The 19,441-nt window shown below is 39.8% G+C and overlaps 1 protein-coding gene and 1 long non-coding RNA gene across 5 annotated transcripts in view; both read left to right on the top strand.

The window, feature by feature from the left end:
* The window catches only part of LOC18103210 (metal-nicotianamine transporter YSL3), a 76,446-nt gene that overhangs the window by 7,940 nt on the left and 49,065 nt on the right, over positions 1-19,441 (top strand). The gene's annotated exons all lie outside the window — the stretch shown is intronic.
* On the top strand, positions 1,002-2,383 carry LOC127904068 (uncharacterized). Of its 2 annotated transcripts, XR_008056892.1 has the most exons (3): positions 1,002-1,347; positions 1,435-1,644; positions 2,089-2,383. It is a non-coding gene; the product is annotated as an uncharacterized LOC127904068 (long non-coding RNA). The 2 variants fall into 2 exon arrangements; XR_008056891.1 differs by having other exon boundaries at positions 1,002-1,644.

The raw sequence follows: 19,441 nt of genomic DNA, 5'->3' as shown, positions 1-19,441 counted from the left end.
AATATTTTGTTTAAGGTTATCAAGGTCTTTGATCTAGATCATGGATTAGACTAGTTGACTCGAGTTTTTTTTTTTGTTATTTTTTTAATTGATTTTTTTTAATATTGGATTAATTGAAAATTAGACTTCATAATTTATTTTGGTTTGTGTTCTATAAGGTTATATTGGTCTTATAATCCAAGACATGAGTTATGTCAGTTGACTCAAGTGATGAGTATTTGTGTTATTTTTTACTAGTTTTTCTTAATATCATTCTTAAAATTTTGATTGATTGAGAATTGAATTTAATATTTTGTTTTGATATCTTTTAATATGATTATTTTGATCTCACAACTCAGGTTTGATAGATAAACCTGTGTTGAGTTGTTTTTTTTTAGTTGAATTTTGTTTTTAGTAAAAATTAGTAAACATTTCATACCTTTCTCGCATTGAAATGTAAAGATTGATCCTGCTAAGCCACATAGATACATAATCTTATAAAAACCATTATATCTCAAATAAATACATCAATGAGAATAATTAATTAATAGTTAACAATTAATTAATAGTAATAATTGTTGTCGCTCAAGTAAGATCATGGTTGGTGAGCCATCAATGAGAAGGTGGCCCCCACTTTAAAGACTCTACATGTAAATTAAAGGGTAAACCTCATTCTGGACCTTAAACTATATATGCATCTCAATCAAGACCTTGAACAATGTATTTTATCAATTAGATCCAAACTATGCCATATATTTCTCAATTGGGTATTTTTCTTAAAATTATTTCCATATAATTTTACTGTTTTATCATTTATGCAATGAAACTGGTCTATTAAAGGAAACCTTAACATTAAAATTGAGAGAAAATGGATAGAAGGATCCAATTGAGAAACCTCCGGAATACTTTGGATATAATTGATGAAATTATTTGTTCTTAAACTTAATTTATAATTATCTTATAGATTTTTGGCTAATGTCTTATGTTTCCCACAAATTGAATGTGGACTTGGCAGATAAAGATTCATCGCACATAAAGTGGGGCCCAACTAAATCAATTAGCTGACGTGTCCTTGTCCATTTGTATTGTTAATAGAAACCTCTTTAAAACCCCCTTATTTTCCTTCATGTTCCAGCAATCCAAACAACCCTCATAAGAAAATTTGCCAACGGCTTCTCTCTTTGGTTCGTTGCAAACAAGCCATTATCATCAACAACTCCTGCTACTTCACTAGCTTCTTCTTTGGTGAATTCCACAAAGATCAAAGTAGGCCAGGCAATTCAGAAACATTGTCATCTTGGACGGGCAGTTGATGTAAGGTTGTGTTTTAGAGGTGGAGAGATGGGGAAAGGCCCAAGGATTAGAAAGGTACCCTTCAAATTATGAATTCAATTTTAGATTTTTTGTGATTTTGGGTTACTGTGTTTACTAAAAGTCATGGGGTGGTGAGGGCAGAGGAAGATGCTGAGAAATCTAAGCAAGTATTGATTTGGTGTCGTCAACTATTCAACAAGTTGAGGAAGATTAAGGACAAGGAGTCCGATCATGGTAGACACATGAAAGGATTTAATAAGTTGAAGGTTAGGGAGCCAATGCATGTCACAAGAGGTGGAGAATGATGCAGATACAGTTTCACAGCGAAAAGATGACGACAATCTTGATGAGGTAGGGCTCTTTAACATTTTTGTTCGCGGTTTATTATTTATGTTGTCTTAGTTGTTTTATATGCATTTAGTTACTATCCATATCTTCATATCATCGAATGTGAGTCTTATGTATTCCTGTGAGTTCATTAATATAGACCTGTAGTGAATAGTTCTACTCCCAACAAGGGCTTTCCCCCATTGCACCATTTCGTGATTACTACGGCGCATGTAATTTGCATATAATTTTTTAGCATTATAACTTGTGAACTATTGTGAATACCATGTCGGTTCTCTTAGCTAGATACTTATGGACTGTTGCACAAGGAAAATGTTTTACCATCTTCATCTTTCGAAATCATGGCTTACCTTTAAGTTTGATGCATGCTTTTGGCTAGGTAAACCATTGCCCACCTGGACATATTATTCTTGTCTGTCATAGACTCATTATCTACACCATTTTCAGGCTGTTCACACAAAGTACTTTGACATGCCACCTCTGACTGTCCATGAAGCAATTGTGCGGCTGGGAAATATGGATCATGCCATGCCTTCTATGGTTTCAGGCATGCTGAAGGGGCAAGATACAGAATTTGAGATCAAGTGAACTCAAACTAATGAGATGTATTAACATGCTTGTATGAGTTCTTAATTTATGGAAAATCAGAGCCACTACTATGTTGGCGTCCAAACTTACAGGGATGAGAAAAAAGAATTTTGGAATCACTATTCAGTTTATATTAGATCGAAACTTCTGTTCATGTGGTGTCTAGTATTGACCGGTTCCCATTTCCCTTGGATTTTCGCTGTGTTTTCTGTTTAGAAATTCAGCTGTTTTTCCTCTTATGATGTCATTCTTTTTTGCTGCTTTTTCCCCTCCTATGATATCATGTTCTGCTTTTTCTCTCATGTTAGGTTTTTCAAATTTCTTGCAACTTTTCTTGTTGATTGACAGCTTCCATCCGCGCTCTATTCAGTGAATTTGAGCTATGTTGGTCCTTTTTGCCTATCCATATAGTTCAATTCCGCTATTCAAGCGGTAGGTTCTGCAATCTCAGTCCCCTTTTATGTTGGGGACTTCTTAATATGTGTCCAACTGAGCCGGTCAGTCTTCCCAGCTGTATTTACTTGGGTTGAAGACCAGTACATGAGGTCTTATGGCTATGGTTGTGTCAACAAGAGGTTCAACAATGGATAAACACCACTGGGGCAGGGTGTTTCAGTCTTGGGACTGCCATGAACTGAAGATTCACATCTAGAATAGAAGGCTCTAACAGTGGGTTGGGTATTCAATGAATGGTATGCTGAGGAGAGGGCAGGGTATATGGCACAAGGGTTTTTTTCTTGTTCCTGAATATATCTTTCTTTCAATTTTTTCTTGTTCCTGAGTTTTTTTTACTCTGCATTATTAGGTAGTTTCTGAAAAATTGTTAGCGTCTGCATCTTTTGGAAAAGATTTATCAATAAATGGATGTATCTAACCTACATGATTGCTCCAAAATTAATACAAAGAGGTAGCCAGCCAGCAAACGCCAACTAATTAGGAAAGCCAAATAGATCATTGTATTTGTTGATCATGTTCTATCAGGCAAAGGCCCGAAAATACACACCCCATCAAGGTTTTCCAGAACTTAAGGCTTTGAAGTTTAGGGGTAAATCAGAGATATAAACGGACAAGGAAGTTCACTAAGCTGGAGACTGTAAAACCATTGCAGAAAATATAAGAATAAAATAAAAGGCAACATCTAGGAGTATAAATCCATGTATAACAAAACCTAAATCAATTATTTTCACCGTTCATTATAATTTGATGAAATGAACTCTACTGCTCACATCACAATGTTTCAATATTAACTTTAAGGGTTTAAATATTGGGGTCAACATCTAGGAGAACTCGTTAAATTTCTAATGCCGGAGATTCTGATAAATCAGATAGTGATTATGATCAATGGGATACAGATTTATTATAACTAAATCAAGTAAAAGGCCTAATAAATATATTTATATTCTTGCCAAACCGATTATCTGATGGAAAAAGATATATTTTTTGATCTGATAGCTGGATAACACTCAAGTTTTGCTAATAGATTCTAGCAAAAGGATTGTAATCCTTTTTAAACAATGTAGAGTAACTTATTAGTAATAAAATATGATTAGAGTTCTTGTTTTAGACCCTTTTGTAAATTATATCTTCAAATTCTAATTTGATTAGATTCATTATCGGTCTGAATTTCTCTAAACACACCAGACCAATACGGGTTTTGCATCCTCAGATCATCCAAGGACGAGACTTAATCTCAATTAATGCATTATCCTCTCCAAGGATTGAACTGTTATTGGCATTTAATTCTTCTCTTTTAATTCACTCTTTCTTCTAAAATCTTGATATTTTGTTTCTCTATAATTTTAATTGTATTTATGACTTAATTATTCTCTATTATTTGATTAATTAATCAACACTTGTAAAATGACTATATATATAATTATTTTTAATATGATTAATTAATTTTCTTCATGATAAGAAACACCAATTAACTATGATGTAAATCAATACAGTGGTGTTCCCATTAATTCCTAGTCTCGTCAATGAAGACTTTTGGATCATGAAAATATAGATATAATAGGCAAAGTCCTTAGTGCTGCATTATTTTGCATACATATAATTTGTGGTCTTGCTGAGTTTTGAGTCAAGAAAGCTAAGTCTACGAACTACTTTATTGTTTATTCATTATCCCTCACTCAATTTCTCATTTCCATTATGTTTCCCTTGCACTTTAATCCAACAATTTAATCATCGGTCCTTCTCGGCTCCAATTCAAACGTCGAGGAATCTTAGAATCAATTACAAGACAGGAGTATAAATCCATGTATAACAAAACCTAAATCAATTATGTCACAATGTTTCAATATTAACTTTTAAGGGATTGACTTCCTAGGTTTAAATATTGGGGTCAACATCTAAGAGAACTCATTAAATTTATGGCAAGCTTCCAAACAGACATGGGTTTGGAGAGTTGTTAAACCTAACGTTATTGGATTTAGCTACGCGGTGAGTCCAAACAAAAATAAATTTGGCAATTTGCCATATCCAATGTCTTTAGTTCAGCTATGCACTGAACCCAAACAAACATGGATTTGATGAGCTGCTAAACCCAATATCATTGAGTTAAGTTATATGTTGAGCCTAAATTGACATGGATCTGACAAGTTCTCAATCCCAACATTCTTAGTTTCAGCTACGCGCTTAGTCCAAGTGAACATGAGTTTGGCGAGCTTCCAAACCCAATATTCTTGGATTCAGGTACTCGATGAGCCCAAGTGGACGTGGGTCCAATGAGCTGTCAGACCCAACACTCTCGGGTTCAGCTACTTGCTGAGCCTCTGGCAAGTTGACAGACCCCACACCCTTAAGTTTAGCTATTTGCAGAGCCCAAACGGATATGGATCTAGCGAGCTGCTAGATCCATTGCTCGTGGATTTGGCATCATGTCAAGCCAAAGTGGGTTTGGGTATGGCGATCATTATAGGCCCCATGTTGGGCTCTAACATTTCGTTTGTTTATTTTTATGACTTTTAATATAAAATATTAAAGTTAAGGATATTCATCTTTTTATATCACTAGGCATATAAAAGTCTTCTAAATGTCTATCATATTTTCATTGCCATTAATATTTTGTAATGGATATTTATCCCTGATTAATATTGTGCAAGGGGTATTTGTTCATCTCTTAAGGTTTTGTAAGAGATATTTATTTTTTATTAATGCTATAAGAAAGAAATGATTTTCCGGCCCCTCAACTCCATCAAAATAACAAGGTTTAGGGGTTATAAATACTCCTTAAACCATATAGGTAAAGGGTCTACGATCTTTATTTTTTATTGTATACATATTTTTTAATTATTTGTTTACATAATCTCATTGTTAAATTATTTTTTATTTAAAATAGATAAAGGAAAAATCAAAGTATATAAATTGAAAGATTGATAAGCAAGAAAAGTGTTTTTTAAATATGATTGAATTAAGCGTGATCAAAATTTGTCAAATAACTATTTAATTACTTTTAATACTAAAAGGATTAGTTAATTTAAGAAAAACTAGCAACCCCTGGACACTATTTAATTCATTTAGGAAATCAATATTTTGGTCTGTGGGCACTGTTGACGGCCGGTTGAAGAAGGAAGATCTGTCGGCCGCTAGATCTCCGGTGAGGACGGCGTTGAGAGGAGAGTGAGGAGGGAAGATCATTTGGTTGAAAGGGGGAGGTCGGCTTTGACTTAGAGAAGATGAATGGGGACGGCTGAGAGAGGGAAGAACGTTTGTGCTCTTGTTTTTTTTTTTGCCCGAAAGAGAGGGGGTTCTCTTGGCTGGGATGGGAGGCTTGTCCGGTTGAAGGAAGAAGAAACTGAATCCGGGGGGGGGGGGGGGGGCGCCGCTTCTCTTCTTTTTGGCCAAGTGGGGACAGTCGGGTGTTTTGGAAAAGATGGGTTTGTAGGTTTAGGGTTTTTTTTTTGTGTTTTTTCTAATGTTTCAAAATTGCTCCCTTTCTTTTTGTATGTTTTGGAAACTATTATTTATAGATAAAAATATTGCTAGGTCCCCAAACTTGGTGCCTCAACTTCTTCTTTTTTTTTTGTAAATTTGATTTTTTTTATTTTTATTTTTGGATTTTTCTTATCAACATCGACTCGAAATGGAAAAAATCGGTGATTTTAAATATAATACGTTAAAAGTCGAATGCGTTCCAAAAATCTTTGAAATTTTAAATTCTTTTGATACGATGCTAAAAATGCTACAAACGACGCAAATATATTAAAAAATTATATATTTTTTTTTGGATTTTCGTTGTTTTTCTCTATTTTTGAATTTTTCTGAAAATTTATCAAAACATGAGTAAAAAATTGGGTAGTAACATAGGTAACATAAAAAACAATACAAGATTTTTTTAGAAAAAAATTTATGTTTCAAAATCTAATTTTTGCGTGATTTTTGGTATGAAGCATAAAAAAAGAAAAAAAACTGTGAGAGATAAGAATCTCCAAGGTTGGAATGACGTGGCGGTTTGGAGGGATTTCAAACCGATATACATCCCGACGGATATATGGCCGCCCTATCTTGAGCACGTGACGTCTGAGCGGTTCACATGACGCTCACAGTTCGGTGCTAGCAACCGGAATCGGCCAATTCATGGCTCGGTGACAATGCACACCGATGGCTCCGTTCCGTTTGCTGCACATGCGAAACGGATGGTAAGATTAATTTAAATTAATGAAATATATCGTTAAATTAATTTGTTGTTAATTATTTTTTTCATTATAGGCTACGTCTCTTGGACGTGAGCCGAGCCCAATGGAGTTGTTTGTTGAGACGCACGTGCGGAGTTGAGATCGCCAAAAGGGGGCGCAACAGTTCCTTGACAACCATGCTCAACACTTTATGGTATGTTTGTTCAAGCATTTTATTTCGTAAGTTATTATTTTTATTGAATTGAATATGATGATTACTTTTTTCATTTTCAAGAGACCTATAATAGCCGGCTGAGGGAGAGATATGGAGATGATCCTTCGACCCATCCGGATTTCAATCCGGATTTGTGGATGGAGGTTGGATCGTCCGGTGGATCTGATAAAAATCGGGTATACATGCTCTCCAACACTACGGCCGAGAACTTGTGGGCGGCCCGTAGTTTCTCAACCGCTGGGAGCTCCCAATCAGTATCGAGCACCCAATCTAAGGAGTTCGTGGCCTTGAAGCAACACACGGCTCAGCTTGTTGTAACCCATTTTTGGGTCCCCCCATAAAAATAAAAATATATAGCCGGAAGAAATTAGAAAAATAATAAGAGGTGGGAGCGCTCAGAAAGAATCAGAAAAAAATTGATTAAGGACGTTCAGAAATGCAAGGAGTGAAATTTTTGACAGTATATTCTTGAAGGAGGAGAGCCCTGTTGGAAGAGAAAATTAATTTGAAGAGAAAAGGGCCAAAATTGGATGTTTATGGACTTAATTGGATTTTATGGAAGGTTTATTTGAGTTTATAGAGGTTTTGATTGCAAGGAAAAATGAGTTTTAAGTCAATTTAGGCTTTAATTGGAAGAAATTAAAGTTCTGGGGTCAAATTATAATTTTTGAGAGTTGATTTGGTTAAATCAAGGGCCTAATTGCATACATATTGAAGTTTAAAGGTCAATTAGGGACTTAATTGAGAAAATCCGAAACCAGGGACCAATTTGGAAAAGGCGCGTAAATAAGAGGGGCGGTATTGGATTTGATCCGGGGCCAAATTAAAGAAATTGAAAACTGGAGGACTGATTTGAAAAGGGGTAGGAACTGTTCATTGTCTTCCCCACCGAGCTGCCCGAGTGGCCAACTTCCAGGCGTGTTTTCTGACTCGTTTGGCCCCCGAATCCGACAAAGCATGCACCAACATGTCCACATGAAACCCCTTTATCCCGCAGAATGGTCCGGTTGGGTTGAAAAAGTTAGAAACGGGTCCGTTCATTGGCCCAAAGTGGCCACCTCGGGCAGTTCACAGCCTGGAGCTGCCAAATTTGGCAGCTCGAGGTGCACACTTTGAGCCAACGGTTGAAATGCTTCCCAACTGAATCAAGGGCTGTAATTTTTCCACAACGTAGACAAGATTGCCCTCTTCCACTTCCTATAAATAGAGTCGGATTTGATGATCTGGGGGGGAAATTCGGGTCCAAAGTCAGCCAAAAAACCAGCATCTTCACCCAATTTTCGCAGATTTTTCTTCTTCTTCTTTCTTCCTCTGCCACAGGAAACCGACACCGTCTTCCTCCAACTCCACCGCTGCAACCACCGGCTGAACCACCTCATCACAGCAGCCACAACCCCTTCGGCCAAGCGAACAGCCAGAGGAAGAAGAAGCAGGGAGGAACAGAGAAGAGAAACGGAAGCAAAACCAACCGGAAAGAACAGAGACGCAAGAGAGCAGAAGGCAAGCATAGACAGTGAGGACTGAAGAAACCGGTTTCGCCAGCAGACCAGGAGAGAGTATTAGGCGAAGCAGCAGCCCACAGGAAAACAGAGAAGGAGCAAGAGAATACAGAGGGAAGAACGTCCAGTACACCAGCACATCACACCTGTATCATCGTCTTCGTCGTCCCCAGAGAGAGCATCGGCAAGAAGAGAAAGACAGAGACCAACACCAGTGTTACCAGCGTTCGCCATCGTCTCCAGAATCAGTGATAACCGTTTGTGCGGGAGGACTGCAGCATCATCATCTTCGCCCGTCAGCTATCAGGTAAGCTTCTGCATTCTTTCCACTTTTGCAAATTTAATTACCCGGTTACTGTGCATGTGCACAGTAACCGGCTAATTAATTAACGGGTTACTGTTCACCTGTACAGTGAACAGTAACCAGTCATGTGGTTTTGGGCTGGGCTGAGTCCAGCCCTGTAGGAAGTAGGTCCGTTTTATTTTGGGCCGATTTCGGCCCAGTCTCCTTTCGGGCCGGGTCTGGCCCGTTCGAACAAAAATTCTTCAAAAAATATGTGATTTTCTGTAATTTTATTAATGTATTTTGATCAATGTCGGTTTGTATTTTTATACTGTAAAGATACAAGTCCGGTATTAAAATACCCGGTTTTTGTCAAGTTTTCAAAAAATATTTTGTTTTCATGCATACGGCCTAGTCTCTCCAATATATATATATATAAATATTATAACATCATATTTTCACACAACAAAGGAAATTTCAAAAACAATATATGTATTAGCATGCATTTTGGCTTTAATAACCAGTTTATTCAAGCCATGAGAACTAGGCCAATATTTCAAAAATTCTAAAAAAATCTTTTGGTCTTCTTTTAGTATTTGGGATTACGAATTTATACGTAGAACGTATTCCTGATATTAAAAATATGTTTTTTACAGACGTTAGAACGGTTAGGTTTTACCCGATAAGATAAGGACCTCCTTATTGAGGAGGACTTTTCTTGAACCATAGACGGACCAACAACTAAGAAACACAACGAGACCTTGATTTTTATCAGACAAATAAACAATGCAGCTTACCTTAGGTAGGGCGTATTTGGGGTGCTAATACCTTCCCTTTACGCAACCAGTCCCCGTACCCAATCTCTAAGACCAGTTAGGGTTCCTAGTGACCAAAATACTAGGTGGCGACTCCCATTCCATTTTCCACCAATAAAAGACTAGATTTTCTTATCCCTCATATTGGCCAAATAAAGATAGATAAAAAGGGACACACATCACATTTAGATTGAAGTGGAATCTTCGCCGCGACGCGCGGGTGACGTGCGACACAGCTCACCGAAAAACACGACCACCTATCGGCGGGGTATATACAACTTGTCGCACGTAGGAAAACACCCGCGCGGCGTCCCCGTCCTGGCGATGGTGGTTTTTTCTCTCTGTTATTGGAATTGATTTTGTTAGGAGTCGCCACCTAGTATTTAATTGAGGGTTACTAGGAAACCCAGGTTGACTGGTCTTGTCAGAGATTCGCGGGTAAGGGACTGATTGTGGTTAGAAAAGGTATTAACACCCCTAACGCACCCTACCTGAGGTAAGCTGCTTCGTGGTTGTGATGTGTTAAAGAAGTTTTAAAAATTTTGTCTTTTCGTCGGAATTTAGAAATACAACTTTCGTACAAGTTTGTACTTCTACACCGGGATCCGATCAAAATATTAAATCATTCTTTATGCTTTGTCATCTCGTTGTAAAAAAATCCCTGAAATAAACACAAACATGCATTTTTTTGTTTTTTTTGTTTTCTTTCTTGCTTCTTTTATTTTTTATAACATAATAAAAAAAACAAGCACAAACACACATTTTTTTTATTATATTTTCTTCTTTTTCTTTTTCTGATTTTTCTTCTTTTTTCTTTTTCTCCCTTTTTTACATCCACAATACAAATTATAATATTCAAAAATAATAAAAACTACATCAAATAATCCAAATTTTACAAAACAGTCCTCAAAACTCCAGAAATTGCAAGGGAACCCTTCTGCACAGGAATTGGAGGCAGGAACAGCTGGCGGCGCGTGCTCCAACGCGCCACCGTTCCTGGCGGCGCGTGGCTTCACGCGCCGCCGCTGATGGAGAACAAAAATCAGTGGATCGGGAACGTCTTCTTCTTCCCTGTCTTCCTCCGCCGGCGGTGAGAGTCACCGTCACCTGCAACAGCAAGAAAAACACACACAAAGCAATCGGTTTTAGTTGTTCTTTATTTTTTCTGTTCTGCTCTTTTTCTTCGTTTTGGGGCAGATCTATTCGTTTCTTTTCCTTTCCTAATCTCCTCTGTTTCAGGTGGCTGCCGGCTTCTAGGATGAACGACCGAGGAGGGGTGTCGCCGCTGGGCTGGAGAAAGGAGTTGTTGGGCGGTTGTGTCTGTCGCGTGGGCAGAAACTGCCACTGCTGAGGTCGGTTGAAGGAGAAGAAGAAGACTGCGGGGCTGCCGCTGCGCTTGGGGGAGGAGCTGGAGACGGCACCGAAGGAGACGATGAAGGCTGTTGGAAGCAGTGAGCTGGGTCTGCTGCCGCTGCTCTTGGTGGAGGAGATGGAGCTGTGAATCTCTTCGGGTTGGGTCTTTTGGCCGAAGGAGATGATGAAGAAGACGGGTTGAAATGGCTGGTCAGCGGCTGGAAAAAGGGACGATGATGGCGCCGTTGAGGGGAGAAGATCGGGCTATGGGAGAAGGAAAATCTGTCGTGGCCGAGAGGGAGGAAGTGGTGTTGGGCAGCTGTGGAGAGGGGAAGGAAATGGTGAAACGGCGTGGAGAAGGAAAATCTGCCGTGGCCGGCTGAAGAGAAAACAAAACCGAAAATCCAACAAAGAAACAGGGGGGGGGCGGCTGCCCTGGAAGAGAAGAAGATTAGGTTTTTTTTAGGGTTAGGTTTGTTCTTCTTTTTTTGTTGTCAAAAATACCCCCCCTTTTAGCTGAAAATGAAGGCTATTTATAGGCAAAATAGTTTTTCGGGCTTCAAAATTGGTCCCTCAAGTTTTGTGTTTGGCCCCTGATTTCAATCAATTCACTTGGTAAAAATTAAATTGGGTATCTTAAAGTTCTGATTTTTCAATTAAGTCCAAATTAAGCTCCCAAACTTAATTTTTCACCAATTAAGCCCTCAAATTAATTTGACCCGCTTAAAGTATAATTAAGTCCTTGCACTTAATTAAATCCTTCAATTGGACCCAAATTAATTCTTGAACATAATTAAAATTCAATTTGGCCCATGATTAAATCAAATTGGCCCATTAAAATTTAATTATGTCATTGGACTTAATTCTTATGCAAATTCGTCCAATAATCATTTAATTTGACCTTTGAATTTGCATTTTTCTATTTTTGGGCATAACAGCGTACACTTGGGCCTTGAAATTCTTCCGAAAATTGCAGCTTGATTTTCGCCTATTTTGCAGCCTTTCTTGGTCGGCTTTCTCCGCATTGCCAACCTTTATTTTTTTTTATTTTTTTTTTATTTTTTTGGGAAAAAAAATGAATTTTGGGGAATCACCCAAAATTGGGTGATGACAGTTGCCCCCCTCTTTACAATGCTTACGGTAGAAAGTCTCGTAAGAGACTTTAGATAGTAAGCATTGTAAAGAAGAAAGACAAGGATGAGATATGATTGACTCATCTTGTTGAGGAATGATGAATCCTCTTGAGGGTTAGAAAGCACACTCAAAAGGAGGTAGGGTTAGAAAAACAAACTACCTAAAAGGTTAGGACTCGAAGGAGCTCTTAAAAAGAGGTAGGGTTGGACAACGCACTACCTAAGAGGTGAGGGCTCGAAGGCACATTCAAAAAGAGGAGGCAGGGTTAGAAAACACACTACCTAAGGTGGTTGAGGGCTCTAAGGCGCATTAAAAAAGAGGAGGCAGGGTTAGAAAACACACTACCTAAGGTGGTTGAGGGCTCTAAGGCGCATTAAAAAAGGAGGCAAGGTTGGAAAACACACTACCTAAGAGGGTTGTTGGCCCTAAGGCGCACTTGAAAGGAGGCAGGGTTGGAAGACGCACTACCTAAGATGGTTGACGGCCCTAAGGCGCACTAAGAAGGAGGCAAGGTTAGAAAACACACTACCTAAGGTGGTTGACGGCCCTAAGGCGCACTAAAAAGGAGGTAGGGTTAGAAAACACACTACCTAAGGTGGTTGATGGCTCGAAGGCGCACTAAAAAAGAGGCAGGGTTGGAAAACACACTACCTAAGATGGTTGTTGGCCCTAAGGCGCACTTAAAAAGAGGAGGCAGGGTTGGAAAACACACTACCTAAGGTGGTTGTTGGCCCTAAGGCGCACTAAAAAGAGGCAGGGTTGGAAAACACACTACCTAAGGTGGTTGATGGCCCTAAGACGCACTAAAAAGAGGCAGGGTTGGAAAACACACTACCTAAGGTGATTGATGGCTCGAAGGCGCACTAAAAAGGGAGACAGGGTTGGAAAACACACTACCTAAGGTGATCGAGGGCTTTAAGGCGCACTCAAAAGGAGGTAGGGTTAGGAAACACACTACCTAAGATAGTCAAGGGCTCTAAGGCGCACTTAAAAAGGGAGGCAGGGTTGGAAAACACGCTACCTAAGGTGGTTGATGGCCCTAAGGCGCACTAAAAAGGAGGCATGGTTGGAAAACGCACTACCTAAGATGGTTGATGGCCCTAAGGCGCACTAAGAAGGAGGCAAGGTTAGAAAACACACTATCTAAGGTGGTTGACGGCCCTAAGGCGCACTAAAAAGGAGGTAGGGTTAGAAAACACACTACCTAAGGTGGTTGATGGCTCGAAGGCGCACTAAAAAAAAGAGGCAGGGTTGGGAAAACACACTACCTAAGGTTGTTGATGGCCCTAAGGCGCACTTAGAAAGAGGCACACACTACCTAAGGTTGTTGATGGCCCTAAGGCGCACTTAGAAAGAGGCAGGGTTGGAAAACACACTACCTAAGATGGTTATTGGCCCTAAGGCACACTTGAGAAGAGGCAGGGTTGGAAAACACACTACCTAAAATGGTTGATGGCCCTAAGGCGCACTAAAAAGAGGCAGGGTTGGAAAACACACTACCTAACAGGTAAGGGCTCGAAGGCACACTCAAAAGGAGGCATGGTTGGAAAACGCACTACCTAAGATGGTTGATGGCCCTAAGGCGCACTAAAAAAGAGGCAGGGTTGGAAAACACACTACCTAAGATGGTTGGTGGCTCGAAGGAGCACCAAAAAGGGAGGCAGGGTTGTAAAACACTCTACCTAAGGTGTGAGGGCTCGAAGGCCTACTCAAAAATAAGGTAGATAGGGCTTGAAAGCACACTACCTAAGATGTGAGGGCTCGAAAGCCCACTCAAAAAGGAGGCAGGGTTAGAAAACACACTACCTAAGGTGTAAGGTGGCTTGAAGGCTCACTAAAAAGGAGGCAGGGTTAGAAAACACGCTACCTAAGATGGTTGGTGGCTTGAAGGCACACTAAGAAGGAGGCATGGTTGGAAAACGCACTACCTAAGATGATTGATGGCCCTAAGGCGCACCAAAAAGGAGGCAGGGTTGGAAAACACACTACCTAACAGGTAAGGGCTCGAAGGCACACTCAAAAGGAGGCATGGTTGGAAAACGCACTACCTAAGATGGTTGATGGCCCTAAGGCGCACTAAAAAAGAGGCAGGGTTGGAAAACACACTACCTAAGATGGTTGGTGACTCGAAGGAGCACCAAAAAGGGAGGCAGGGTTGTAAAACACGCTACCTAAGGTGTGAGGGCTCGAAGGCCCACTAAAAAGAAGGTAGATAGGGCAAGAAAGCCCACTATCTAAGAGGTGAGGGCTCAAAAGCCCACTCAAAAATGGAGGCAGGGTTAGAAAACACACTACCTAAGGTGTGAGGGCTCGAAGGCCCACTCAAAAATGGAGGTAGATAGGGCTAGAAAGCCCACTATCTAAGATGTGAGGGCTCGAAAGCCCACTAAAAAATGGAGTAGATAGGGCTAGAAAGCATACTATTTAAATGTTGAGGGCTTAACAGCCCGCTCAATCAAGAGGTGATGGTGAGACACTGATATGTCAAGGATGAACGTAATGTATCATGATCAATATGCATGTATACTTACCTGAGAAATATAGGTCCCCTTTCTTCATGGATTTCCCTTTTCTACATGGAGTTCTCTTTTCTTCATGGAGTTCTCATTTTCTCAAAAGTTTGAGTCTCTGATAGTAAGCTTCGATGGCTCTCGCTCTTGCTTACTCGAGTCATATCTTGTGATTTTGACCACTTGGAAGGACTTGATATCATCATATTTCTTTGTCCTTCGCCCCTTTATCTCAAGGGTTGCCAATTTTGCCCAATAGTTTCTAAGAAAAGGGAATCATGGAGCTAGCTCTGCCAGATGTTTTTGATTGCCCCCTAGCTTGATCATGCCCCCAAGTATTCAAATCATGTTTGGGGATGAGGATATGTGAAAGAAGGTTTGGTTATTTACAAGGAGTTGTTTTCATGCAGAATTTTTGGAATTTCAAAGCTATTCCACGAACAAAAATCATTTTGACATCGATTCAAAGCAGAACTCATTCTGACAAAATTCAAGTGATTCCTATGGAGAGGTTTTCAGAAGTGATGAAAACTTTTTGTTTTGATTTTTGGTGAAAAATATGAAGTGACATTTGGTTGGTCACAAAAGGTTGAAATTTCAATTTGAGGGTTAATGAGAACCGTGTTTCGACGAAAATGTGAAGAACACGAAATGACATCTGGTTGGTCACAAAAAGGTTTAAATTTCAATTTGAGGGTCATTGAGAACCGTGTTTCGACGAAAATATGAAAAACACAAAGTGACATCTGGTGGGTCACAAAAGGTTGAAGTATCAATTTGAGGGTTATTGAAAACCGTTCAAAGCATTCATTTTATTTGCATGAATAATGATTTTGTTTCGCATGAGAAAGCACTGCCTACCGATCCAGATTGCTTGCCTTTGATCAGAAAGGGCTTGATTAGGCACGTAATGTAGGCTTGGGCTATTGGCTATGAAGAAAAGGATATTTGTAGGCTCAAAAGGTGTTTAAGGGACTTTAAGACTAAGGATCACTAGTGCTTATATCCCAAACTTTTTTGTTCATACATTTCTGGACCTTGGAATTGATTTGTAAAATGGTCCACGGTGCCCCCCAGTGTTGGGCTTGGGCTCTTTCTCTTTGTTTTTGTTTTCTTCATTTGATTTTGAGCACCATTGCATTGGCTTTTTTTTTATGCTCATAATTTTGGATCCTTTGGATTTTTTTATACCCCCAGCTTTGTATGGGCACCTTCGATGATTGAGAATTTTCTTTTATGCCCCCCAGTATTGTTTGGGCACTTTCATCGTTGAGGTTTTTCATGCCCCCAAGAGTTATTCGGGCACTTTCAATCATTAAGGATTTTTTGGCACTTGCCCCCCAGTGTAGGGTGTGATCCTAGCCAATGTTATTTTTCAAGAAAAATTTATTAGGCTCAAAAGGGGACAACAAAGGATATATTTCAGCCTTGTGAAAGGATTATAAAAAATGGCCTTTCTTCATCTCAAATGCATGCATTTAGGATCGGTAAGCCTTGCTTTCATGCGAGTATGCAGAGTGATTTCTCATTATTCATGCAAATAAAACTCCGCTTTTGGAGTCACTTCATGGTGTTTTTGTTTTTGTGTGTTTTAGGTGTATGGTTACCTCTCTAAGGAATCACCTGAATTTCCAGAACTCGTCTATTTCGGAAAAACATCAAAATGATTTCTGTTTTTGTAGTAAACTTTGATTTTCCAAAAATCCTTGTGAAAACATGGGGTCATGCTTGTTTTTTTGGGAAAAAGGGAAAACACCAATGAATTCTTGACGCAATGGTTTTGTAAGTACAAAGGTGTGCTCAGTATGATTTTATTAACAGGAAAGGCTCATTTGACAGAAAAAGTCTTGTGGCATGTTGAGCCAAATTACCGACAAAAACTGGAATAGGTTGAAAAAATCAAGAAATTTTTGCAGGCATGATCAAGCAGGGGTAGTTTTTTTTTTTTTTTTAAGCAGAACAAAAACTGGCTCCATTCTGCGAAGCAATTCCCCTTCGGATTGTGTTGAGGCTTTTGATCATGTTTGCCCCCCAGTTTCTTTGGGTTGAGTTGTTGTTGGGGTTTGAACAAAGATGATAGGTCAGTTGGAAGGAATCAGTTTTTGTTCGAGTAACCTAGAGGCAAGTCAAGCTTTTGTTCAGAGACTCCAACTCTTTTTGAAAATGAGTGCTGCGACGAGCACATTTTTTATCTCCCATGTTTTTTGCTCAAAATTGGGTGTTGCAAACTCATAGGGGACCCACCTTTTATTCTGGTGCATGCATGAGAAAATGTATGAACATGCAATCTATATGATGAACTTGCCCTTCGAGGGGTGACATATGATCGTCACTTTTGTATGATGAAACAAGAATCTTGATTCTTGCCCAAACTCTACAATGAAAATTTTCAGAGTGACGATCATTCTGTCACCCACAAGTCTTGAATTCAAGATGCTTCAAGAAGGGTTCGCCCTAATGCAGATAAATGATAGCACATACAACCTCAGGACAGGTTCTATTCATTATGTGAACATGGGTGAGTTTTCTACCTGGTCTCAAAAGGGTCTATGAGCTGCCCAGTGACCACCTCTCGTGAAGGCAGTATAGGAGTTTACAAGGAATGGTTGGGGCACCCTGTGACCGCCATTACCGAGTAAACACTCAGCTCATAGTTGGATGTTTCACAAATCTGAACCCCGACTGAAAGTCATGGGGCAGACCGCTACTCCCCACCTAACTTAGAAGTTTGTGTGTGCTTTTCAAAAATAAATACAAGTGATGCATGAAACACTTCTAAAAATGCATGGATAAAATGGCAAAATTTAAACACATCAAATACACAAAGCTTAGTCCAATATTGTTAGAAATAATACCTCCCCAGTGGAGTCGCCATTCTGTCGCACGTCGGAAAACACCCGCGCGGCGTCCCCGTCCTGGCGATGGTGGTTTTTTCTCTCTGTTATTGGAATTGATTTTGTTAGGAGTCGCCACCTAGTATTTAATTGAGGGTTACTAGGAAACCCAGGTTGACTGGTCTTGTCAGAGATTCGCGGGTAAGGGACTGATTGTGGTTAGAAAAGGTATTAACACCCCTAACGCACCCTACCTGAGGTAAGCTGCTTCGTGGTTGTGATGTGTTAAAGAAGTTTTAAAAATTTTGTCTTTTCGTCGGAATTTAGAAATACAACTTTCGTACAAGTTTGTACTTCTACACCGGGATCCGATCAAAATATTAAATCCTTCTTTATGCTTTGTCATCTCGTTGTAAAAAAAATCCCTGAAATAAACACAAACATGCATTTTTTTGTTTTTTTTGTTTTCTTTCTTGCTTCTTTTATTTTTTATAACATAATAAAAAAAACAAGCACAAACACACATTTTTTTTATTATATTTTCTTCTTTTTCTTTTTCTGATTTTTCTTCTTTTTTCTTTTTCTCCCTTTTTTACATCCACAATACAAATTATAATATTCAAAAATAATAAAAACTACATCAAATAATCCAAATTTTACAAAACAGTCCTCAAAACTCCAGAAATTGCAAGGGAACCCTTCTGCACAGGAATTGGAGGCAGGAACAGCTGGCGGCGCGTGCTCCAACGCGCCACCGTTCCTGGCGGCGCGTGGCTTCACGCGCCGCCGCTGATGGAGAACAAAAATCAGTGGATCGGGAACGTCTTCTTCTTCCCTGTCTTCCTCCGCCGGCGGTGAGAGTCACCGTCACCTGCAACAGCAAGAAAAACACACACAAAGCAATCGGTTTTAGTTGTTCTTTATTTTTTATGTTCTGCTCTTTTTCTTCGTTTTGGGGCAGATCTATTCGTTTCTTTTCCTTTCCTAATCTCCTCTGTTTCAGGTGGCTGCCGGCTTCTAGGATGAACGACCGAGGAGGGGTGTCGCCGCTGGGCTGGAGAAAGGAGTTGTTGGGCGGTTGTGTCTGTCGCGTGGGCAGAAACTGCCACTGCTGAGGTCGGTTGAAGGAGAAGAAGAAGACTGCGGGGCTGCCGCTGCGCTTGGGGGAGGAGCTGGAGACGGCACCGAAGGAGACGATGAAGGCTGTTGGAAGCAGTGAGCTGGGTCTGCTGCCGCTGCTCTTGGTGGAGGAGATGGAGCTGTGAATCTCTTCGGGTTGGGTCTTTTGGCCGAAGGAGATGATGAAGAAGACGGGTTGAAATGGCTGGTCAGCGGCTGGAAAAAGGGACGATGATGGCGCCGTTGAGGGGAGAAGATCGGGCTATGGGAGAAGGAAAATCTGTCGTGGCCGAGAGGGAGGAAGTGGTGTTGGGCAGCTGTGGAGAGGGGAAGGAAATGGTGAAACGGCGTGGAGAAGGAAAATCTGCTGTGGCCGGCTGAAGAGAAAACAAAACCGAAAATCCAACAAAGAAACAGGGGGGGCGGCTGCCCTGGAAGAGAAGAAGATTAGGTTTTTTTTAGGGTTAGGTTTGTTCTTCTTTTTTTTGTTGTCAAAAATACCCCCCCCTTTTAGCTGAAAATGAAGGCTATTTATAGGCAAAATAGTTTTTCGGGCTTCAAAATTGGTCCCTCAAGTTTTGTGTTTGGCCCCTGATTTCAATCAATTCACTTGGTAAAAATTAAATTGGGTATCTTAAAATTCTGATTTTTCAATTAAGTCCAAATTAAGCTCCCAAACTTAATTTTTCACCAATTAAGCCCTCAAATTAATTTGACCCGCTTAAAGTATAATTAAGTCCTTGCACTTAATTAAATCCTTCAATTGGACCCAAATTAATTCTTGAACATAATTAAAATTCAATTTGGCCCATGA

This window comes from Populus trichocarpa, chromosome 12 (assembly GCF_000002775.5).
Source record: "Populus trichocarpa isolate Nisqually-1 chromosome 12, P.trichocarpa_v4.1, whole genome shotgun sequence".
Classification (NCBI taxonomy): domain Eukaryota; kingdom Viridiplantae; phylum Streptophyta; class Magnoliopsida; order Malpighiales; family Salicaceae; genus Populus; species Populus trichocarpa.
Note: the sequence above shows the minus strand (reverse complement) of the source record. Positions and strands in the feature narration are given on the sequence as shown.